Genomic DNA, 25411 nt, shown 5'->3' on the forward strand with positions numbered 1-25411 from the left:
AACTAGCCAATATTCAAGGAGGTGGATTACACTCCACTTTCTGAAGGGAGGCATATCAAAGAATTTGTGAGCATGTTTATAAACCACCAAACAGAGTGCCTGTGGAGAGCTGCTGCGAGCCGGGCCTGTGTACCCTGGGGAGCCTAGAGCCTGGCTGAGGGGAGGAGATGCTGACACAAGAGTGGATGGGGTGCGGGCAACATGATATACCTCAATCTGGTGTCAGACTGTTTAGGGCCCCTTGCAGGGCTGTAGGAGATCAGGGAAGGGCAAGCCCCCTTACCCAGGGAGCTGGGTGGTCAGAGGGGAGGCGTCTGCGGAGGAAGAGGGGCCTGAGCTGTGGCAGGCGGGGGGCGCACTTCTGGGGAGGGTGCACAAGGTGAGGCTGTGAGGTGGGTCCGCGGCCTGTCTGGGCCGGACAGCTGCTGAGCCGCAGGGTGGCTTTGAACCCGCGCCTGTACGGAGGGAGGGCGTGTGTTCTTCCAGCACAGGCAGCTCTAAGAAGACGATGACGGGAATAGCAGTGGTTCCCTTCTAGCGGAGCCAGGGCTTTGGGATTAGCATGAATCCCCCACCCCCACCCCCCGGCTGTGCCTTCCACTAGTGGGGTGAATTTGTATGTTACTCCTCTTCTCTGAAACTCGGTTTCTCTTCTGCAACATGGGTTTGATCAGCTCCACCTTTCAGTGTTGCTGTGGGACTTGCTGTGGGATAATCCTCACGGGTTCTGAGAAGTTCTCAGTGAGTGGCACTTAGTCCTGCCTTTGCAAGGCACATTAACGTTTTACATGATGGCCTTTCCATTTGCCTCTCAAAATGACCCGACGAGAGAGGAAGGGCGGGGGTGATGTCCCGGTGCAGGTGAGCAGCCCGGCAGCGTGAACGAGGCGGTGCGGGCCACGCGGCCGTGCAGGTGGCCGTGAAGGCGCTGGCCCCGGTTCTGGCCTTTCGGAGGTGCTGTGGCCTCCTGGACAGCGTCCTCCCCAGCGCAGTGGGGGACGCGTATTCTCCTGGGGTGGCACTAGGTGGCGCTGCGGGACCGCTGTGGGGACGCAGAGCCGGCGCGGAGAGTCCTCCCGGGAGGCTCAGGCTCAGGCTTAGGGGAGCAGCCCCGCTCCGGGTTCGGCATCCCCGGGACTCACCCAGAGACAGGCCGCGTTCTCGCTTTTCCTGCGGCCTCACGCTCCCTCCCCCACCCGACCCGCGGACACAGAGACCCTGGACCCTCCCTCCTTCCTGCCAGCGTCGCGGGGTCTCCCAGGATGGCGGGGGCGGTGGGAGCAGGCAGGAGTACCCGTTCTGGGAGGGAGGCTGATCTTGTGGCAAAGGCCCTGTCTATGCCATAGATGCCAAAAGCCCACATCTGGGCATGCAAATCCTTCTTTCGAATTCTGGAAACGTGGTGATAAATCTCTGCCACCCGTCTTTGGGGACACTTTTCTACAAGACCCTGTTTAGGAGGACCAGAGGGCAATATCTGCCTCCCACCTGCACTTGGTAACCCCACCTGTGCCACAGGCCTGTGCCGGACCCTTCAGCGTGGGCGAGGGGAGAGAGTGCGCCAGGAGCCCCCAGCGCGGAGGCAAGCTCGGCCTCCACAAAGTGGAGATTTAAGATCAGGGTCGCTGTGGCCCCTTCTCTTAGGCTCATTTGCAAAGTGGAGAGAGTCATCCCTACTTCGTAGGGTTGTCCTGAGGAACACGTGCAGCGTCTCGCGGAAGCGCTTTGTTGGCAAGGTCTAGCTACCGGAGAGATGTGTTTATCAGAAAAAGATTGATAGCCTTGGGCAGCCTTGGGACATGTAGGAAATGGCTGGTGTGGGCAGCCGGTGCCAGGGAGATCAGAGGCCAGTGGAAGGGAGACGTGGGTGTTGAGCCAGATGTTGAGGATTAGCGGGTGAGGGGGGACTCACAGGAGCACAGTGACTGCAGAGTGCAGGTGAGGGGGGGGTCTGGCCCACATGGCTGGAAGAAGACAGAGCCACATCGGGAGGTCTTCAGTGCCTGGACGCTGAATCGAAACCTGCTACTGCAGCCATCAGATTTCTATGGATTCTCAGTCTCAGTCCAAGGAAGACAGCCTTTGGAAAGATCCATCTAGCAGCAGTGAGAATGGGAGAGACGGGTAGCCAGCCTGGGCTCCCGTAATCAGTGTGCATCTCATCCTGTTCTTAATTGTGATTTTAGAAAGGCTGCTCCTCCTGTAACTTTCCCTGACCATTGAAATGGGCGTGAGGGTTGAGGCTGGTTTGTCCTTTCTGTCTCTGGGGGACAGGACTGGCCAGGCCACAGCAGAAAGCACCTGACAGGTGTTCCCATTTGCACTGACACCATGAAGAATGTCCCCAAGGCATCACCTCCTGCTTCCTGGTGAAGCAGCAGCCCCCCACCCCCACCCCCCACCCCCACAACCGCAGACACACTTGGGGAGCGAAATGTGTGGTTTCCCATTCAAATATGAACAGAGAAAGCCACGCAAAACCACAGAGCCACGTGGTGTGCCCATACGCCGAGCATTAGCTCCTCTGCCACACACAAGGAGAACGTGCTGCAGCCGGTCCTGTCCCCTCCCACAATGTGGCAGGACTGGCTTCTTCTCTCTCCCTCCATAGCAACCTTATCACCAATCCTTGGAACTGTCGGCCAGGAGACCTTGGGTGTTGGCCAGAGGTCTCAGGCAGTGGGCTCTTCTGTTGGGCAATACAGGAGGCACCTGAAATCCCTTTCCTTTTTCTGCCTGCTGCTGCTGATCACCTTTCTGAAATGACACCTTTCACAGCGCCCATCATTTTTGGTGGCTATGGCTGAAACATCCCTTGAATGTTAACTCTGAGCCCAGCAACAGAAAGACCCCAGAAGGAGAAGGGCAAGTCATGGGGAGAAGTCAGCTGGCCTGAAGACATGTGTGGAGACCCCCTCTTTGGAAGAAAGTTTGAATCTCAGTTTATTTGCATGCATCATGATCCTTCCTCCTACAGGGAGAAGGCAGGATCTGGGACCGTGGGAGACTGGGTTTGTTGGGTTTGGACTTAGTAAGATTTATGTTCTGGAATCCAGGAGTAACTTCACATGTTGTGTGATATTTTCCCTTCCCATGACAGCCTGGCAAGACCATTGAGCCAGAAAAGAGACCAAGAAACCAGCCCTTTCTGGGCCCCTGGACAGTCCCCCAAAGCGCTTTGTGCTTCAGTTTTTCCATCTACAATATGGGGATAACAGTACACGAAGGCGTTTCTCAGGGTGCCCATGAGGACTAATAGATGTGAAAGAATATGGAAAGGACAGTGCACCATTTGGTGAAAGTCGTCTCCCCCCTACCCCAGTGGAGAAAAGAAGCAATATAGTCCTTACTACATACAAGTGAATCCTCAGTCCCCAAAACCGAGAGACTCTGAGCAGCGAAGCCAGAGGCAAACCTGGAGAGCTGTGGCTGGAGCTCTCGGTGCGGAGGACTTTGAAGCACAGGCTCTCCCTCCCTCTGATGGCTCCGGCAGCTCCCCCGGCCGTGCCTGATCAAAGGGAAACAGGCTCTATTGTGGTCGGACATATGCCCCAGATGTCAGGTTGCAACTCTGTTCAGCAATTAGCTCTCAGAGGTGGCAGCTGGATAGAGTGGAAAGGCCCAGGACTTGGAACCAAGCTGCCTGGGTCCCAGTGCCAGCCATGCCCTACACCAGCTGAGAATCCTTGGGAAGCAATTAAACTTCACCAGTGAAGTGGGGATGATACCAGCAGGAGACTCCTTCTTAAGGTTGCCAGATTTAGCAAAAAAAAACACAGGACACCCAGATAAATTTGAACTTCAGATAATCAACAAATAATCTTTTAGTACAAGTATATTCCATGCAATATTAGGGACAACTTACGTTAAAAATATTATTCAATGTTTATCTGAAATTCATACTTAACTAGTCATCCTGTATTTACAAGGAATTACCTGGGCGAAGAGGCTTCAAAACTGCAAATGCTTTGAAAGTACAGGTTGGAAGGTATTCTGGAAAGATGGGGCAGTAACTATAACAACCAAAACAGTCTTTCACTCTGAGCCCTCTAGCACTCCTCCCCTTCTATAACTACCCCCACTGCAGTGGACTCTCTTCATTTCTAAAGGGCTCTGCTGCTCATCCAACCCCTGATCCCCTCTGGCTCTCATGCCTCCCCACGCCCCCTCCACCCTGGGGTCCTGGAGAGACCCATTGGGGTTCCTGGAGGCTGCTAAAGTCATTCTCCACTCTGCCGCTTCCAGTCTTAGTCATCTCCAGCTGCCATAACTAGGTACCATAAACTGGGTGGCTTAAGCAGTGTGTTTATTTCTTATAGTTCTGGGGACTGGAAGTCTGAGATCAGGGTGCCTGCATGGTTGGGTTCTGGTGAGGGCTCTCTTCCTACTTGCAGACGGCCGCCTTCTTGCTATATCTTCACGTGGCCTGTCCTCAGTGTGGGTGCGAATGGAGAAAGAAAGAGATCGCCCTCTTCCTCTTATATATTGAATTAGAGCCCCACTCTTATGACCTCATTTAACTTCAGTTATCTCCTAAAGACTCTGTCTCTAGATGCAGTCATATTGGGCATTAGGGTTTCAACACATGAATTTCAGGGAGACATAATTCAGTCCATATCACTGCCCTCCCCCCAACTATCACTGTGGCTTGGACTCGTGACTGTGACCTCCAACTGCAGTGTGGTGTATCTTGGCTAACATGAGTGCTCTACCACAGGATCTGGGGACCTTGGAAAGACTGTCTTTCACCTCTGAGCCTCAGAGTCCTCATTTGTACAATGGAATAAGATTAGCCCTGTTTCAAAAAGGTTTTTTGAGAGGAAACTGAGATGATGGCAGTAAAGCCCCTATTATGGTGCCGGCACACAGTGCACCAAATGCACCTGCTAGTTAGCACTGCCACCCGCTCACCCACCCCTGCCATGCCAGGTGGCCTGCTGGCAGTCACCAGTGTCCTGCTCTCTCCCTCCCCATTGCCTGTGCTGCCCCACCCCGCAGCCCCCATTTCCCCTGCCCTCTTCAGCGGATATGCTAGCTTAACATGGGATTTTGGTCACTGTCATTGTTCCCAAAATGCAGCAGAGAAATAGACAAGCTCACACCACCAGCCCATTCCCTCCCCTCCCCAGCCAAGGCCTTCCAGAAATCCAGCCACCTCAGTGAAGCAGAGCCAGGGCCGAGGTGGGGCCCTTCTGCCTCCCTGTTGGGGCCCCAGTGGCTTTCAGGACAAGTGTATTTGGGGGTGTGTGGAGAGTGATGAGAAGGAGTGGACTCTGGGGTCTTTTGCTTTTGTTTTGTCAGCCCAAAGGGCAGTCAAGGCTGACAGTCCTACTGGGAAAGAGAAGGGTCAAGATACAGGAGTCTCTGGCTGCCTCCCCAGGAGCCCTGGGCCCATCCCTTAGCCCTGCTGGGCTGCAGGTTCTCTGCTGGTCAGGAGAGACCAGCCCACATGTGGACCACCTCCCAGAATCATTTATTCCCTCATCGAACATGCAGCCTTCTGCTGGGTTGGGGCACACACAGGGAAAGGACACATCCTTCCTTTTGTGGGGCCTCCAGGAGATGAGGCAGTCACATGCAGGGGGGAACAGCCAGGATGGAGGGAAGCCTGGACACTGGGGACAGCACGGGGGCAGGTTCCCAATGCGAGCAGACTAAAGGACATGTGAAGAATAATATAAAACGTGCACACGCGTCACTGACAAAAATATGAAAGCTGGCCATCTCAAGTGTTGGTAAAGATGTGGTACAATTACAATAGGAATGTCACATCCTGCAGATGGGAGGCTAATTTAATACAACTACTCAAAAAACGCTGGAGATGCCCATTCCCACTGGCCCAGAAAGTCCACTCTGCCCTAGAGAAACATCTACTTGTGCACCAGGAGAGCTGCACTGGGACGCCCCAGCAGCATTGCTCATAATGGCCTCAAGCTGGAAATAGCCCCCAAGGGCCATCAGTGCTAGAATGTGACTGAGCAGATGGTGGCATGTCCACACAATAGAACACTATACAGCATTGAAAATGACCACAAGGCGACTTCATGCAGTAATAAGGGTGACTCATAAACACAATGATAAGCAAAAGAAACCAGACACAAGAGAGTACAGACTATGATTCCATTTTTATGTGGTGTTAGAACATGCAAAACAAAACTATGTTGCTTTGGGAGACACACATGGTGTTACAAATCTAAAAATCAAAGCAGGGACTATCACCAAGTCAGAAAGGTGGTCTACCTCTATCTAGTGGTTTCCTCTAGCACAGAGATTGTCAGCTGGGGGGTATTTGGGCCCCCAGGGGATGTTTGACAATGTCTGGAGATATATTTGATTGTGATGAGGGGGCGAGGCATGCTACTGGCATGTGCAGATGCTACTGGCCAGGAATGCAGGTGAACATCCTACAGTGCACAGGACAGCCCTGCCCCCATTCCCCCACACCCCGACATACACCAAAGAATTATCCTTCCTGAAATGTTATAGTGCCAATCTTGAGACATCCAGGTCCAGAAAAAGTGAGATGCTTACTTGGGGTTTCTAAGATCCTGGCAATGTACAAGAATGATCATTTTATAAGTATATGTATGTCTCCTTTTAACCCTATGAAGGTACTTCAAAAAGATCGTGGAAAAATAGAATTAAAAGATAATACAAATCTTTCCATGAGCTTTTTGAAGTACCCTTGTATTTTATACACTCCAAAAATAACTACAGAAAATGCAACTGGGTGTTTGGGAGGATCAGCAGGGAGGCCCATGAGACAAGGTCAGCCTGGACATTCAGGTGCAGGGGAGGCCCAGGAGAGTGCTGTTGTTGGGGCCCCCTCAGAAGACACTTCAGATAGCTGAGCAGCCTGACACTTGTCTTCGACAGCCCTCCAAGAAGCCATGACACAGAGGACCTCCCCTTGCCAAGGATGAGTGCCCTGACCAGGGAGGTGAGTTCTCTGGGCTCTGTTCCACTGAGGGGCACAGCAGAGGACACAGGGTGCAGGTGGAGAGATGGCTGGCTGGCTGCCATCCCCCACCCCTGCTCAGGAGGGCCTATGGGTCTGGGGATTCATTGAGGCATTTTAGGTGGTGTCAGAAAGTAGATCTATCCAGTCCTTGGCTTCCACTTGTGGGGCCACCACCCACACGAGCTCTGAGCTTTTTCACCCCAAGATTAAGAAGGAAGGAAGCAGCAAGGTTTGAATTCTGGAATTCAAACTCAAATGTGTTTGAATCCCGGCTTGCCCCTTACAGCAGTGTGACCTTGGACAGGCTACTTTTATTATGTTGAACATGAGCTTCATCATGTGTAAAAATTAATGTCTGTGTCATAGTGTTGGCATGAGGAAAAGATGACAGCAGCATCTGGGAACTGCCACGTGCCATGTGAGTGGCACTGAGGCAGTGGTTACTGTGGGCTCTCAACCCTGCTGTGTTGTCTGCAGTGGTTCAAGCCTCTTGTGTCTTCTCCGTCTGTTTCCCTGCTAACAGCCCTTGGGACTGACTAATGTAAAAAATTATTAGGCCCTTAAGGAACCAAGGGAAGGATTTTGGTCCAGACCCAGACCAAGTCTTTGCAAGAGGGCTGGTGGTCCCGCGGCACAGGCACTGGGGAGCTTGCGCGTTAGAAGGAAATGGAGGCCCCTCGGCTCTACTTCCACCACCTCCATCTTCACCCCGATTCTCTTGCTGGGGTCTGAGTGCTGTTTTGTTTCACCAAAAAGACCATGTTCTCCATCAGTCAGGGTTCCAGCAGGCAAGAGATGACAACCTGAAATTCAGATCACTTGAAGGGTATTTAACGAATGGACTATTCAAACAGTGTGAGCGAGGGACAGAACTGATTCCAAAAGGATGGGAGGATGGAAGGGCTATCAGCACCTGGAAGGGGAAAATGGTTCAGACAGGGCTGCCTGGAGGGGCTGTGACCTTCAGTACAGGGACACAGGTGGCTTCCAGCAATCCTGCAGGACCTGCTAGAGGAATAAACCCTCCCACTCAGTTTCCTTCTGCCCTTGGATTTCTTGCTGATGTCCCACATTGGTCCAATTGGACAGGAAGATGGGGACAAGGTGCTGTTCACACAGTGCATTCTGGTCAGACTCCAGACACAGAGCAGGATGGAAGCAGGTGGGGTGCAAACAGAGAACACCCACAGGCACGACTGAAGGGGGCTTAATTCGAAGAGGGCTCTGTTTGGGGGCTCTCTCTGGTGATTGTCCCTGCCTCATATGTCTGTCTTGTGAAAATTCTGCTTCATGTCCGAGTGATATTTTTGAAGTCAACTCTGTTGAGGTATAATGGACACACAAGACAACGCATCCATGTTGAGTGCACACTTCGGTGAGTGTTGGCAAATGCACACACCCCGTGACCATCGCCACAGTTGCTGTGCAGAACATGCCCATCACTCTAAAGTGTCCTGTGTCCCTTCCCAGGCCACACTGTACTCTCAGCCCTGTAAGTGGAACTGCTGGTTCACTTTGGAAGTGTACGTTTAACTTTACAAGAAACTGCTAAACTGTTTTCTACAGTGGTCGGATTTTTTGCAACCCACCAGCAAAGCATGAGGGTTCCAGCTGTTCCACGTCCTCACAACCTCAGCATCCTCAGTCTCTTAACTTCAGCCATTCAGGGGTGGGGGGAGCAGTGAGATCTCACTGTAGTTTAATCTGACTGTAGTTTAGTCAGTCACTCTGTGACTGATGACATTCGGCATCTTTTCACATGCCTGCTGGCCATTCGGATATCTTCTTCTGTGAAGGCTCCATTCAAATCTTTTGCCTAATTTTTTCAGCTGTTTGTACACCTTCTCAGTGAGTTATTTCCTCCCAGTTCATGGTTTGCCTTTTTGTTTCTTAAAAGTGCATCTTGAAGATCGAACATTGTTTATTTCTCATTAAGACCCTTCTTAAACGTGGCCATTAGGCTGTATGAGAAGGACCAGTCTTCCTTACCCTGCCCCATTCCAAGGCAGCCCAGGTCTTTGTTTTGTGCCATCAGTTCTCGCAGGAGAGCCTGGCTGGAAAAACTGCCTCCATGTCAGATGAGAGGAGCACAAAAGAGAGCACTCTGCCCCTTCCCTGGCTTAAAACAGACATGGGGGGCTGCTCTGGGGGCCTCACACCTGGGACCCTGTTGAAGCTGCTGAGTCTACAGCCACCCCAACCAAGTCCTCCCTGGGTGTCAAGCCTTGGCCACGGTGCCCTTCAAGGGCATGTCCTAGCTGAGTGGCCACCTGGGGGGTGGGGTCACTGTCCTATTTGTTGGACAAGGAATCTGAGGCAGACAGGTATGTCCATCAGCAGAAAGGAAACATCTTTTTGACCAAGTAAATATCATTTAAGTCCCCTTAACAGGAATTGCAGAACTGAAAAGGCAAAAAGGGGATGCTGAGACATCACAGAGGTATAGCAGCAGCAATATATAAAGAGCTCTTACAACTCAGTAAATTAGAAAGCAATGCAATTTTTTAAAATAGGCAAATAATCTGAGCAGACATTTCAAAGGAAATATGAGGATGGCAAATAAGCACATGAAAAGACACAACATCAGGACTAACACCTAGGGCTGGGGGAACAAAGGTGAAAGTTTGGGGTTGGAGGAAACTGACAACTGGAACTAGCAGCTGCTGCCCAGTGTGGGACCCTCTTTGGGGCACAGTTGACAGGAACAGGAAGCAGAGGTAAAGGGGCAGGTATCTCTCTCTGCTCCAGCCCTGCAGGCTCCTCTGGCACCCCCCTTTGGCGAAGCCTAACAGACAGCTGCTAGCAAGGTATGAGCATGGCTGTGAGTCCCAGAGCATCCCAGCACAGTGCAGGCAGTGGGTTTGGAGTTGACAGACCAGCACCACAGATACAGCCACTTGTTCGGGTATACAGCTAGTAAGTGACAGAGTTTTTATCCAATAGCATGTGGGTCTGAGGCCAGCGCCTAGCTGGGGATGGAAAAGAAACTCTTGGAAAGTTCTAGAGGCCAGGCCAGAAAGGCTGATGGGTTGGGCACTGGGCAGGGCCAGAGGGCTGGGCAGGCAGCACTACAGCAGGCACCAGGGACCCACCATGGGACCTAAAGCAGAGGGCCACAGATGCTGCGGAAGCCAAGCTGGAGCAGCTGTGTGACTGGGGTATGTGGGGGACATGGTGCGTGCACCTGAGCTGGGCCCCCATCCCAGCCCACATGAGGCAGCAAGGCAGCCAGAGTGACCTGATGTCCCTGCTCTGGGCTCTGCACCCATGCCAGCAGCTCCAGCCAGGGCACCAGAAAAGCAGAGTCTGAGGAGCTGGACAGTAATGTCTCTCTCCTCCTTCCAGAGACAGCACCCTCTTCTTTAGCCAAAGCCTTCCCGGGACAAGGCCATTAGGATCCCAGATGAAACGTCCCCAGATTTCGTTGCAGTTTTCTTCTGAAATCAGCTTCTTTGCTGTGATGACCGTGAGCTGGCCACCACTCCACCTGTGAGTCCTTCTTTCTCACCTGTTCCTGGGGAAAGGGCCACACTCCACCTCAAACCGGGTTGGGAGGAGCTGTTGCGATGGAGAGTGCAGGCTGCTTTTCCCCGGCCCTACCAAACCTTCCAGTTGTGCCCAGGCAGACTGCACAGCCAGCAGCAGGAGACCCCCACCTGCTTGCTTGCTCCTCCCCTATCAGTCTTTCTCTGGGTGTGCAGCTGCTGAGCAGGACTCCCAGGCCCACGTCTAAGCCAGCCTCCCCCTGGAGAGCCCTGTGCCCCAAGCTCCCAGCTCTCTCTTCTCTGTGTTGGGGCCTCATCCCAGCTGATCTCTAGTCATGGTGTGCCCAGGAATTAGGGGCACCAGCTTTGGGCAGAAACAGCTGTGGGTTCAAATCCTAACTGTGACACACACTGGCTGTGGGATGTTGGGCAAAGTACTCAATCTCTCTGTGCTACATCGTGTTATTTGACAAACCGGCTAACACTAGTACGCCCACCCCCAGTCTTGTCAGGAGGACCAGAGAGGCCAGGCATGACAGCCCTGGCATGGCATCAGGCATATGGCTGGTGCTCAAGCAAGTGAGCTGCTGTAGTTAGAGTTTGCTTCAGATTTGGGGCTTACAGGGTCTCCTTTAGTCCTCTACCCACCTCCCAGGCATAAGCACCATCTGAGTTTTCCAGTGCCCCACACTAGCCCTGCACGGCATTGAACCCCTTTGTCCAGGGCCCCTCCGCATCTGGCCCTGCCAGTCGGGGCACCAGCCTCTAACTCCTGGCCCAGCTCAGGCTGCTATGATCTGGCTCTGGATGAGAGGAGTTGTTGGCCCTACCATGGACACCTGGGGCACTAACTGCTCAGCAGCTGGTGGGCAGGCCCCCTGGCCTGTGGCCCTCCCCACGTCGTGCTCCAGCCTCCATGGGCAGCGGGATGCCTGTCTCCTCTGCTTTGATCAGGACAGGGGGCTGCTCAGCAGTTGGTTTGGGACTATCTCTGTGATGCATTTTGACAGCCTTGGCCAAGCATATGCTTTAAATCCTAATGAGAAAGGGTCTCTTTAAGTGGAAAGGGGCCCACAGCAGCCTTCAAAGGGCTCTCTGGACAAATTCGGGGATATGCAGAAGACCCCTGGCTCTGTGTCATCCTGCTGCCCGGTGCAAGTTCAATGAGAGTCAGGGGAGAGGACTCATGGCCTGTCCTTCAGTCCAAACAGGTGACAATGGAGTTAGGTCATGACCTGACTCAGTCTCACCTTCACAGGGCTCCACCTCCCGCAACCTTCTCCCAGGTTTCCTTGTGCCCTGACCCTGACGGTCCCCCTAAGCTGGTCCACTTGGCTCTCCATCATAAACTGCCTTAAGCAGACCCTGAATTCTTTCGAATGGCTTCAGAAGGAGTTAGATAACTTGTAACTGACTCACTGGAAAAACTTCATGAGATTTAAGCTCAGTACTTCTGAAAAATAAACGATACCCAGCCATGAGGACTTAGAAAGTAGACAGAACATTCCAAACAAAAAGATTTTACCCTTTTGTTCTTCTTTTGTTATTAGACCCCTTCTTCTAGTTGATACAAATATATCTAGATGCAATTGCCTCCCTGGGGTCACAGCTCTCTGGCTGATGCAGGGTCAGCCTTTCTCCCTGAAGGTGCTTGGAGCCAGACTGGGCCTCCAGGAAGCCAGGGAAGGAAGCGTCACTGGAGCTGGCGTGTCCTTCTGTGTTTAATTTTCCCATAAGTCAGCTCTGATTATGGGGGATGGCCTCATGTTTCATGTATTCGGAGCTGAGTTCTGCAGAGCACCTTGCAGGGGCGGGGGAGCCCCCGGCTTGCACGCGGGGGCAGAAGGGTGGCGGCTCACCAGGTCACCCCCAGCACACACGTCTGCTCCCTATCAGATCTTGCTGGAGGAATGACCCTCAGGATGCTGAGCTCATCTGACAGCCTGCTCCTAATGAGACCCAGGGCTGCTCCCAAGCTTGTGTGGGAGGCTGGATCAAGAGGAACCCCCACCAACCAGGAGAAACATCTCTGAGGGAACAAAGATGTCCTCTTCTGAGTCTGCTTTGCTGAGTGATATGGCAGACCCCAGGCACTTCAGAGAAGCAGAGGCCTTCATGCTCCACTGTCCACCTGGGACGGTTGTTCTCAGGTCCCTCCAGATAAAGACGGGAATTTCAATATTTACTTATGACGTTCGGCATCTCTGTCACAGGCTCACAGCTGACAGCTTCAGGTGCAGGGGGAGGCAAGCTCAGTTCTCACCTCTAAGAATTCACAGTCCTCCTGGGGAGGCAGGACAGATGCCCAAGGAATAAGAGCACCCATGTCACCATGAAAGGGACAGTTCTGTGCACAGAGACACACTTCTAAAAGCGTAAGCCAGATTATGCATTCCTCTGGGAAATGCTCCACTGCGCCTCACATCACCTGGAAAAACTTCCAGATCCTCATCAAAATATTCCCGTCCCTGCCCAGTCAGGCTCCAGCCAGGGTGATTTTCTTTTGTTCTTCAAATGTGGTCTGCCACCCTGGAGTCTGCACCCTGGCTATTCCTTTGCCTGGAATTCTCTTCCTCCGGATCTTCACGTGGCTGCTCCATCTCACCATTGAAATTTTAGCCCAAATGCCATCTACCCAGAGAGCCCTTCCCAGACAATTTAGTATAAACTAGGCTGTCTCCCCGGTATACCTGATGGCACCAACTTGTCGCAATGTCTTTCTTAGCCTTTACCACAATCTGATATTTTTCCCCTTTATCGACTGATTGATTGATTGATTGTTTCCTTGACTCTCTCCCATGCTTCCCACTAGAACATAGCTCATGACAGCAGGGACCTTGTCTATCCTGTTCTATACTGTATCCCAGAATGCTAGGATATTTGATGGACCTAACAGAGGACTCATTGAATATTTGTTAAATATGTGATGGACGAGGGAAGAGGTTTTCTACACACAGCAGCTGCTTTGAAATGCTCCCAGCAGCCCATACCAGCAGCCAGGGTGGCACAACAATGCCCTCAACTTCACCCTCTGCCAGTGTAGGGGGCTGAGCCTCAGTTCCCTTGTAAGTAAAACAATAGGATTGTGAGGAGGATTAAGTGTGGACTGCCCAGTGAGGATAAAGTGTGAAACATAGTAAGCACTCAATAGCTTGTAGCTTCATCTCCACCACCATCACCATCTCACCATCACCATCTCCATCATCACCACCTCACCATCACTGTCTCCACCATTGCCATCTCCACCATCACCATCTCACCATCACCATCTCCACCATCACCACCTCACCATCACCATCTCCACCATCGCTGTCCCCACCTTCACCATCTCCCCCATCACCATTCACCATCACCGTCTCCACCATCATCATCTCACCATCACCACCTCACCATCACCATCTCCATCATTGCCATCTCCACCTTCACCATCTCACCATCACCGTCTCCACCATCACCGTCTCCACCATCAACGTCTCCACCATCACCATCTCCACCTTCACCATCTCACCATCACCATCTCCACCATCACCGTCTCTACCATCACCATCTCCACCTTCACCATCTCACCATCACCATCTTCACCATCACCGTCTCCACCATTGCCATCTCACCATCACCATCTCACCATCACCATCTCCACCATCACTGTTTCCACCTTCACCATCTCACCATCACCATCTCCACCGTCACTGTTTCCACCTTCACCATCTCACCATCATCATCTCACCATCACCATCTCCACCATCACTGTTTCCACCTTCACCATCTCACCATCACCATCTCCACCATCACTGTTTCCACTTTCACCATCTCACCATCACCATCTCCACCATCACTGTTTCCACCTTCCCCATCTCACCATCACCGTTTCCATCATCACCATCTCCACCATCACCGTCTCTACCATCGCCATCTCACCATCACCATCTCATCATCGCCATCTCACCATCACCATCTCACCATCACCAGCTCACCATCACCATCTCCATCATTGCCGTCTCCACCTTCACCATCTCACCATCACCATCTCCACCTTCACCATCTCACCATCACCGTCTCCACTATCACCACCTCCACCTTCACCATCTCACCATCACCATCTCCACCATCACCGTCTCCACCTTCCCCATCTCCACCATCACCATTTCCACCATCACCATCTCACCATCACCATCTCCACCATCACCACCTCACCATCACCGTCTCCACCATCACCATCTCCACCATCACCGTCTCCACCATCGCCGTCTCCACCACTGCCATCATTGCCATCACTACCATCATCATTCTTATCTACACTACAGCTCAGCAATGACCCACTTTAACTGTCTCCTCTTAGCTCTTGTCACATGAGGCTTTCTGCCCTACCTCCCTTTCCTTGCCTCGTCTCACCTGAATCATTGGCAGACACTGTTGGTTTCTTGACCCAAAGTCATTCCAAACTTTCTCCTTGCTAATGTAGCCCTAATTATATGATTATAGATGTCTTGATTTTGAGAAAGACAGGCTCAGAGATTGGTCTGGGAAGTTGGCACATGCACCTGGTTAAGCTTTTGGGAGAAATTTCCTTCCCAAAAAAGGGAGGCACATGACCCCGACTTGAATACAGTTGTATGAGAATGTGATGTCTGGAGTTATGGCATCAATATTATTACTACAAGGTAACATCCATGGGGACAAAAATGCTGACATATTGAGGATAAGAAATAGACAGCTGGAAAGAGCCTTGGTTCTTGTGGACATCCTTGAGCCACTGAGGTAACTTGGGATCCACCGTTCTTCACTCCTCCTGTTAAGTATCTATATTTTCTAAGTCACTCTTCATTAAATTGCTGCTTGCAGCCAGCAGATAAGACAGTAAACACAGTCTAAGGCTGTCTACGGAGCTCCAAGCTGGCACTCCTTGTAGAAATCTGCACTCCAGCCAGCCATGGAGCCCCTACAGCACACCAGCTAAGCTGGGCCTGCTGGGGAACCCACCCACCCTCCCTCCCCACGCTCCCCCACAGAAGAAGGGAAGCACACTGAGGTGCCCTAGGGGTATGGAATTGGAGTGGAGAATAAAGGAGGGATAGCTAGAACATTCCACTTAAAGGGAGCAAGGAGTGGGGCATAACTGTCTTCAAAGGCCTCCTGTTTCTGGGTCCTGAGAGATGAAAATGATGGTCCTGAGAGAGAGAAAAGGGAGGGCAACTTCACGCTGAGATCTGAGCCCGCAGCACAGACTTACGGCTCAATCTGAGGGAAGCTTGTTTCATGGTCAATAATTGAACACATTACATACTGCACTATGCCCCCAAATCAAGCTTTGTTTTATTTTTCCCTGTCAGGATGGTAGCGGGAAGCAGGGAGCCATTGAGTTTAGCAATGACAGGAATCCCAGTGTCTTGCAGGTAGATACTCAGTCTTTCCCGTCCCCCGCTTTCTTCCCAAGCAGCTTCTAGGAATAGGGGGAAGGTGACGTGTCCTCCATTGGTGGAGGGAGGGGTCTCAGGAAAGTGAGAGAAGAGCCGTGGAGTTGTCCTCTTGACCCCTTGACATATAACCACAAGCTCACTCACGCACAGAATGACCCTCCGGAAACCACATACAAAGGCTTGAGCATACCAAAATACCTTAAACACATACTGAAAAAGGAGGTTTAAATTGCACTAGGGGATGAAGATGCCAGTCTGCTCACACCCGGGAAGTCAGGGTTAACTAGATGGAGCAGAGACTGTCTCAAGACAAGAAAATGAGAAGATAGAAGAACGCAGTGACTGGGAGCATCGGCTCTCTGGTCAGGCAGCTGAGGGGTGCGACTCGCAGCTCTACCACTTCCTAGCTGTGTGACCTCTGGCAAGTGACTTAACCTCCCTGAGTCTTCATTGTCTCATCTGAACAGTGAAGACAAGAGAAACCAGCTTTGAGCAGGGTTGTGAGAGACAATCCAGATCATGTGTATGAAATGCTGAGCATGAAGTGGGCACATGGTAAGCACTCAATAAGCTTTTATTATCACTGTGAGGCACTCAGAGATGGGAAGTAAGGAGGGTCAGAAGAGCCAAGGAGAGCTGTGTGGAGGGGCTGGACATTGACCCAGCCTGTAGAGGGGTCAGGGAGATGGTGGGAAACAGTGCAGGCATGCGCAGCAGAATTCATACGTGCATGGTCCCAGCTGGCAGAGGGCTTACCCTACAGCTTGGAGGACGCTCATAGGAGATGCTAGCTAGCCTGGGGCAAATCCTATTAAAAATCTTCATACCCCAAACTCTTTTAAAACTCGTTGGAAGTCTTCAGTATCAGTGAGCACCCTTGGGTGTGTTACAGAAGCATCAATCTTCACGGTGAGGAAGCTCAGGCCCAGACCCCAGGTCAGAGCCCTATCGAAAGACCCATTGCTGCCCCAAATCACAGTGGAATCCAGAAGAACAGAAGCTTTGGAACCCACAAACCCAGCTTTGATCACTGCTCCCCACTTACTGGCCACATGACCTTAGACAAGGCAATTTGCCTCTCTGGGCCTCCTTCATGGGGTAGCCTAGCACAGTGTCTGGCAAACAGCAGGTGCTCAATGATGGTTGTCAGCAACCATAGCTCCTGTGCCAGCTGCCTCCCAGCCCTGTTTCCTGCCTAAGCTTTTAACTCCCTTTCCAGGGATCCAGGCCCACATGGTCACTGTCCGTGATGTTCCTCCCCTCCACGTGAATGCTAACGCTCCTCTTCTCTCCGGAAGAATTCAAAGGGCCCTGGAAACTTGTTTATTAGGAAAAGCTGTGGGAGTCTGCCCTGCTTGGTGGAGGCGCTGACCTCTCCCATCCTTGCCTGCATATTTCTCCCCAGTGACATCTTTTCATGTTCCCTGGTTCACTTGGGTGAGTCACAGATCTGTAAATCCCGACCACAGAAAGCTTGGCAAAGTTTGTTAGGTGTTTATTGGAAGGGGAAGGAGGCAAATGATCAAAACATTGGCTGTGGCTCTAGTCTCTGAAACTTGCAAGAGCAAGTTTTTAAATGTGTTCGAAACATCTAAACAGATTCAGGGAACACTTATTTTTTTAAAACCGTAATGAGAATAATATTGTAGAATACTCCTCAGTTGGAGTCAGATCTTTGGGCTGCCTTCGTATGGCGCTAGATATCTGAATGAGAGCTGAGAAACGTAATTCAGTTTTCAGTTTCCCTATTGATACAGGACACCATTTAGACATGGCCCCACTGACAAAAACACACAGGCTGTGTTCTCTGCACAGCCCCAGGCTGACTCATGCCTCCTACACGCCTTTGCACACGCTGTTCCCACTGGCTGCAACTCTGTTCCAGTCACTCCAGGAAACGTTTGTTGCTACTCTGTGCCAGCCCCTGAGCTGGGCACTGGGAACTGAGAGATGAATCAGACACCATTCCTGACCTCAAGAATTAGTGCAGATGGGAGGCTGACAGACAGGGGGATCCAAGTTGCGTCCTGACAGGTGGGTAGAAGTTCTCTGAAAGGACAAAGAAGGGAAGGCCTTTCCCACGTGAGCACATCTACTCATCCTTCAGGACCCAGCTTGTGTCTCCTCCTCTAGGAAGCGTTCCCTCCGGTTGAGTTGGTCACTCCCTCCATCCACACTGTACCTTGTACACACCCTCCCTTACCCCTCCCCCCTGACACTAAAACCCATGTCCTGGGTTATCTGCCTGGTGGTCTACACTTTGGAGAGTTGATGTCATTCCTTCTCTTCTGCATCTCCGGTGCCCAGTTCCAACTTACTGCATGGCAGGTTCACTAGGTGTTTGGTGGCATTTTTGAGCTGAGCATCACTGTCATTGGCAGGCAAGAGCCGAAGCAGCCACGTGGCAGTGTGAGCGTGCTGGGAGTGCCGCACCTGAACCCCACCCGCTGAGCCTTGTTGCTTCGAGCATCTGAGCCCTGAAGGGGTCTGGGTGGGATTAACCCCTGGCTCCCAGCCTCATTCCAGCATCCGTGGTTTGGTGGTAGGAGTGGGGGGGCCTGTTCAATCAGAGAAGAAATATGCTTTGAAATGAAAACGCTTCCCTTTCTGATCCGTCTGGCTCCTCCGTGCTCCCCGCCTTCTTAGTATGCATGTATTCAGCCCCCATTTCAAGACCTACCCACAGCATCCTCTCCACCCTGACGGCTGAGCTAGGCTCCCTCTCCGCGCCCCTTCCAGTCCTCTCCAGAGACAAATTGCTTACATGTGTCAAGGCTTTTCTGATTAATAGAGGAATACGCCATGGGATGTCATCAGGGGTTCAGAGGCTTTTGATCAAAGGGGGAGGATCATGCTCGGGCCACACATCCCTGCTGGTTCATTTATCAGGTCGGTTCAGCACCTTTCCTCTCAAGTGCCCCTGACAAAGGCCTCCCACCAGCCCACCATCAGCTCCCACGCTCCCGAGAGAGGGGAACAGAGAGGAGATGGTTCTCCAGGAAGGGGTCAGTGGGGAGCAAAGCACAAGGAGAGAGGAAGAGGAGCAAGTTGGGGGGCCATGGCCTAAGCATTGGTCCTTGAGACAGCGTACCCCAAGTTCTTTTTATTCTGAGAAGCCACTGTGATGAACATCTACCAGGCAATTCTCCAAAAGCGTGGAATAAAAGGGAGGAAGAGAGGGAGGAAGAGAGGGAGGGAGGGAATTCAAAAGGAAGGGAAGGAAGGAAGGGGGTCAATGAATGAATGAATGAGTCAGAGAGAGAAGAAGGGAGTGAGGGATCTAAGAAAAGAATGAGTAAAGGAGAGGGGGAATGGTTGAATGAATGAGTCAGTACATGTCCCAATAGGCTAATGAATCAATGATTCACGCAGTCCTTACAAAAGCTGGACTCTGCAGCGCAGGCTCAGCTCTCGTTCCTTCCTCCACTCGCCCACTGCTGGGTGTCAGCAAGACCCAGCTTGGAGGTGCAGCACTGAGGCAACCTGGGAGGAGTTCAGGCCTCACCTCCACCCAGCTCCTCCCATCTCAGGGATGCTTTTCCTTTTCTTTCAGCCCACGGGGTGTTTGTAACAGCCCTGTGAGGTGGGCAAGAGCAGGTGAAGCCTGGGGTGATGACCTGGTGAGGTGGGGGCAGCTCAAGAACAGGGTCTCTCAGCTCAGGCCTCCTCCTGCTCAGCCAGGTCCCTAAGGAGTGGCTGGGGCCTGCCACAGGCTCTGCGTGTCCTCGGGCTGCAAGGCCACTGCCCACTGTGTCCCCTAAAGAGCCTCTCTGCTGGGGGCTTTGCACTAGGAACTCCAGAGAGCCATATAGGATTTGCCAGGGAGGCTGATAAATTAGGCTCTGAGGATTTAGATTAGTCTAATTTAATGACACGGATGGCTGGCTGGATTGGAGTTCCTTGCTACAAGTTTTTTCTTTCAACTCACTCAACAATTATTTCCCTCAAGTTGGTTGCAGATGCAGCCTGCCCAGGAATTATAATCCATTCCTTACTGAGCAGCAAGGAGTCCGGGGAGATGCTGACCAAATTCATATGCATGCCACCCAGGCAGGGGGCCAGGGGGCAGGCCATGACTTGGAGCTTACAAGAAAGGCCACAGAGAGTCCTGCTGGGCTGGGCTGGCTGGCCAGGACCTGGCAGTGAGGGACTCCGTGGAGATGAAGCTGGCTGGCTCCTGACTGGGTGTGGCTGTCTCTACCCCCTGCCTCCAGCCTGGAGGGAGCATCCCTACACAGACACACAGCACACACAGCCACGTGCAGTCACAAAAGACACATGTGCATGCATCCAGGATGAGACACACATGGACATTCACACACATACACACCTCAACACAACCCACAGACCAAAAACACAGAGGTAATGAAAGTCACACACATGCTCAGACACACCAAGCCCACCTACCCTAACATCCCACTGTCCTCAGCCTGCACTCTCATTCAACCCAATGCAATAACCACTTAGGGAGTGCCATCTGAATGTGAGTACTTGAAGATCAGACACAGAAATGCCCATGGCCCTGCAAGGATCTCTGTGAGGACCCCAGAGGTACTCAGTTCATTCAGGCAGAGCTTAGTGAACAGTCGGGTCGGGAAGGCCTGCAGTAGGCTTTGAAGGCCACGTGAGAATGCATCAGCCCCAGGACTGTCCTCACGGATCTGATGACAGAGATAAAGAAACACCCATCATGGTCATTTTACCCAGAAGCAAGGTTTTAAAGAAGGCCTGCTCTGGGCTGGGCCCTGGAAGACACAGCCTGTGCCTTCTGGGAGGCCCATGTAGTCGGAGAGGCACACATGTGAACAGGCCATGGCACTGCCACATCCCAGGGCTGTGATGGAGGGGCTGTGCAGTCCTGAGGAGCCCGAGACTTCTCGGAAGGCTTCCTGGAGGAGGCTACAGATTAACTGAAAACACGGGAAGGGCATTGTGGGCATGCAAGGGGCCCAAAGACCCAAGGACACAGGAAGAAGCAATGTTCAGAGGACGGCAGTTCACGCATGGGGGCCGGGCCACGAGGGGGAGCACCGGAGGCCCAGCGTCAACCTGCAGGCTGTGCAGCGGCTGTGATTTCTGTTACAAACGCTTTGCCCTCTGAGTAGGCAGCTGTTTCGAAGTTTTGCAGAGCTGGCCGGCCGCACAGGCCACGGCTGTTGACCTTCCCCAGCACCGCGGGTTTCCAGTCTCTCAGAGAACTCCCCCCTGCCATCTGCGGGCCACTGCCATCTGCGGGCCACCAGAGCCAGAGGCTGGCCTGGATGATGCCAGGGGCTCTGCCAGCAGTGAGGCCCTGTGCCGGTCAGATCTTCCAGAGACCTGTCGCACACATGCCCAGAAAACCCAGATAAGTCCCTGCACAACCATTTCCCTGGGACTTGGCCCCTGGTCCAGCCTCTCCCCCTGGAGAGCCCCTCCCCACACTCCTCCCCATATTCCATCCTTCCCTTCACCTGGCTAACTCTTCCTTCCCCTTCAAGACCAAGCTAAGTTGACATCTCTTCCAAGAAGCCTTTCTGAACCCCTGTCCCCACTGCCCCAGAGGAGTTGGACACATTTCCTCAGAGCTTCCCTCTGTTGCTTCCTTATCAAACAACATAACCATCATCCGTCTACTCAGAGATCTCCCCAGAGACCCTGACAACTTTTCCTCCCCACGGCCTATGCAGTAACTAGCTATTGCCGCATAACAAATTATCCCAAAACTTACTGACTCAAAACGATAGCAGATTACCTCCATTGTATTTGGAGGTCCGAAATTTAGCACAGCAGGAACATCTTGTCCAGTGTCTGGGCCTCAGCTAGGGTCTGGAACCAGCTGAAGAGTCATTCACAGTGTCTGGTGGTTGATGCTTGCATTGACTGAGGAAATAGCTGGATCTCTCCAAATGGCCTGTGCTTCCTCCTGACACAGAGACTGGGTTCCAAGGGCAAGCATTCCCAAAGAGAAAGAGACAGAAATCTGCATCTTTTTATGGAATGATAAATCAGAAGTCATTTAGCATGACTTTCACCATACTCTTTTGGTCAAAATAGTCACACCTTAAACCCATCCAGATTCAAGGGGAGTAAATGTAGGTTCCCACTTCTAGGTAAAATGAGTAACAGTCACGCTGTAAGAAAAGCCTGTGGGGTGGGATAAACATAGAGGTGTGGCTATCTTTGGAAACCACAATCTGCCACAATCTGTTACCAGCAGAATGAATGAATGAATGAATGAATGAATCTTGATCTTCTCTGTCCTCAGACAATTCTTCTCAGTTAAGTCTCCACCCAACTCCTACCAGCCCACGTGGCAAGTCTCAGCCCCTCCTTCCATTTTGGAGGCCAAAGGGCCATGAAATCCCTCATAGCTTCAACATTGTCAGAACTGTCACCAGAGTGTCAGTGGTGCTCACTGGGGTTTTAGGGAACAGGAAAGTGGTGTCAGGAACCAGAGAGGCCACCACAGCAGACTAGGGGAGGCACAGACACAGTTTGAGGAAGCAGATCTATGGAATTAAAACATTAGGAGAAACTTTCTTTTTAAAGATTTTCAATATTTAAATAACTATCTTCAGTTTAATATTTTTAGGAGAAAAAAGTGCTATGTGTACTAGTTAATGATATTTTTTGAGCTCCAATTCAATTGTTGAACAATTACTACGTGTTTTCACATTTTTTCTTGTTAATAACAGAAAGCATTGGGATTTTGTGAAGGGCCAGGCTTTATGCTAAGTGCTTTGGAGGCACTATTTGGCTCAAAAATTACTAATATGTGAGCATTCAGAGGCTTCCTCCATTTGCCATATTATGATGCAGATTAGCTAATCAGTGGGCAGAGAACAGAAAAGCCTTTTGGTAAGTGAGGGTTTGGGAGCAGGTGCACAATATGGGAGAAGTGAAGGGAAGAGGGGAGCAACTTCGAGAATAATTGCGGTGAGTTATGGAATGTATCTCCTGCACTGTTCTTCAAAAGGTGTAACGAAGATCAAAATACTTTCTAAGTTACTTTGGGCTTCTGGACTGAGCTTTTTTCAATGTGACTCTGCACAGAGTCAGAGCCACTGGAACTTATAAGGGTTACATCTCACTTGATGCTCACAACAATGTGATGATATAGAAACACTCATCACCTCCTTTAAACAACTAAGAAAAATAAGATTCAGAGAGTCTAAACAATATGTCTAAGGCCACCACACCAAAAGTGGCTGAGCCATGACTAGAAGGCAAATGTCTGTGACCTGGAGTCTGATCTTTTACCCCCTGTGTCATACCACCTCTCGTCTTAAACTCGGTAGATAATTGGAAGAGAAGGGCATAGGCACTTTACTAGAAAAGGATTTCAAGTATTATTACCCAGGTGGGAGTGGGGTGGGCACGAAATCCAAGACAGGTAGGTTCCACTCTCCGGATAGGGCCTGGGACTCTGGCTTCCTTCTCAGAACAACATCCTAGATGAATTAAATCTTTCAAGAACACATACCCTCCTCCACTCCATTTGAGCCCGGCTTTGACCCCTAACAACCATGCTGGTAACTATCCCCCTGTTAGCCATGCTGTGACTTCTTCCTGGGGTGTCCTTTCCTCCAGCTCACCACCAATCCAGCTCCTACCCTTCACTTAAGGCCTTGCTCAGATGCCACCTCCTCCAGCCACATGCACGGAAATGGGTTCATCACCACACCTGGGCTGTAACTCCATGTGCAGAGACCATAGCTGCTTCTCTCTCTCTCTCTCCCCATATATATATGTGTGTGTATACACATACACACATGCGCGCACACACACACACACACACACACACACACACACACACACACACACACACACACATCTCTCTCCCATCCCTGGAGCAGCTGTCCTAGGTCCACGCACATGGTTAGTGTCCAGTAAGAACACCATGAACTGAACTGAGGAGGGGTAATCTGAGTGTCATGGGTTGAATGCTTGTGTTATGCATTGGGATTAGATTTCAACATATGAATTTTGCTCTTATAAGAGAGACTCCCAGAGACCTCCCTTGCTCTTCCACATGGTGAGGACACAGAGAAAAGTCAGCAGTCAGCAACTTGGAAGAGGGCTCTCTCAGAACCCAACCATGATGGCACTCTGATCTTGGACTTTCCAGTCTCCCAAACTGTGAGAAATAAATTTCTGTTGCTTCTAAGCCACTTGGTCTATGGTACTTTATTATAGCAGCTCTAACTTGACTAAGACACTGAGTCTGACAGGGAGCTTTTTAGAAAGTCAAATCCTATCAAACAAATGTGATGATTCCAAATTGGGAGTCTCAGTTTCTCCTATGTCCTCGGCTCTTCCTTTTGTGTTTGTTCTATTGAATGAAAGTCTGGGGAACCTTAAAATGAACCAGGGTCATTCCCAGAAGGCCCTGACCTCATCAATCAGCGCTCCTGCCCTCTTCCAGCCCCAGGTCCCTCGCAACAAATCATCGCGCGCGCGCACACACACACACACCCTGTTCTCATGTTCCTGAGGGTCCCATCTCAGTAACAACACCCAAACCCCTTGGCCTAATACACACAGACCCCGTCCCCGGGTCTGGACCCCTCCACCAGCTCAGCCTCATCTCTCATCACTCCTTGCCTTGAATCCTTAGGCAAGTTACTGAACCTCTCTGAGCCTCAGTCACGGCTACTTAGAACAAGAGTGATTATAATGTGTGACATACAGTAACAACTCAGGAAGTGTTGTGGAATGCACAAATGATCGCGTAGGACCTACTGTACAGGGCTATTCTGAGGACTAGTGGAAACATGAAGAGAAAGGAGCAAACAGCAAGCTCTCAATAAATAGTAGCTCCGAGTAGGTGGACAGACTGAGAGGCTGCACCGAGAGCCTTCTCGCCATTCACAGCCACAATGTCTCACTCTTCTGCATAACTGCATCTCTATCCGATCTAAGCGTTATTAAGAAACGGTAACAAACAAACAAAACACAGAAGGAAGACACCAGCAACAAGTGGGCCGGGCACTGTTGCCTGTGACCACACACCGACGCCACACGGAGCATAGCGGAGCGAGTCCGGCCACCACAGAGCGCGAGGTGTCCTGAAGTCCTGGGCAAAGCGAGCCGGGCGGGCCCCTTGGTCGTGAGTCGGGGGGCGGGGGGAGGGACGACTGAGGAAGGCCGTGGCGGGCGCGGTCCCCACGTGGTGGAGTCACTGTCAGCCTCTCATGCGGAAGCAGGTGCGTTGCTGGCCTCGGCGGCGTCTTTCTTCCTGGCACCTGCGGCTCCCGGTGCAGGCCAGCTTCTGTCCCCACGCTGACTCGCAGTGTGTCCACTGTCTACTCCCCAGGGCGGCGGGCCCGGCTGGACAAGCTCCGGTAAATAGGAGCGAGTGGCACTGCGGATGCAGCGGGGCCACGGGGTGCCGTGGGCGGGCTCCGTCCACTGAGCGCCCAGAGCCAGTCGTGGCCTGGCTGGGGTGCAAGCCACGTGGACCCTCAGCTCCGCAGCAGGAGGGCGTCCAGGGAGCGGTGGCCTGGGTTGGGTGGGCCCCGCACGCTGGACCCTGCCGAGCATCCTCGATGTCAGGGTTTCTCCCG

The 25411-nt window shown here is 51.8% G+C and overlaps 1 pseudogene; it reads right to left on the reverse strand.

Moving 5' to 3' along the window:
- Positions 1–13934, reverse strand: part of LOC134390037 (gamma-soluble NSF attachment protein-like) — a 29438-nt pseudogene extending 15504 nt beyond the window's left edge.
- Between the last annotated feature and the right edge of the window lie 11477 nt (positions 13935–25411).

The sequence above is a fragment of the Cynocephalus volans genome, chromosome 11 (genome assembly GCF_027409185.1).
Source record: "Cynocephalus volans isolate mCynVol1 chromosome 11, mCynVol1.pri, whole genome shotgun sequence".
NCBI classification, from domain to species: domain Eukaryota; kingdom Metazoa; phylum Chordata; class Mammalia; order Dermoptera; family Cynocephalidae; genus Cynocephalus; species Cynocephalus volans.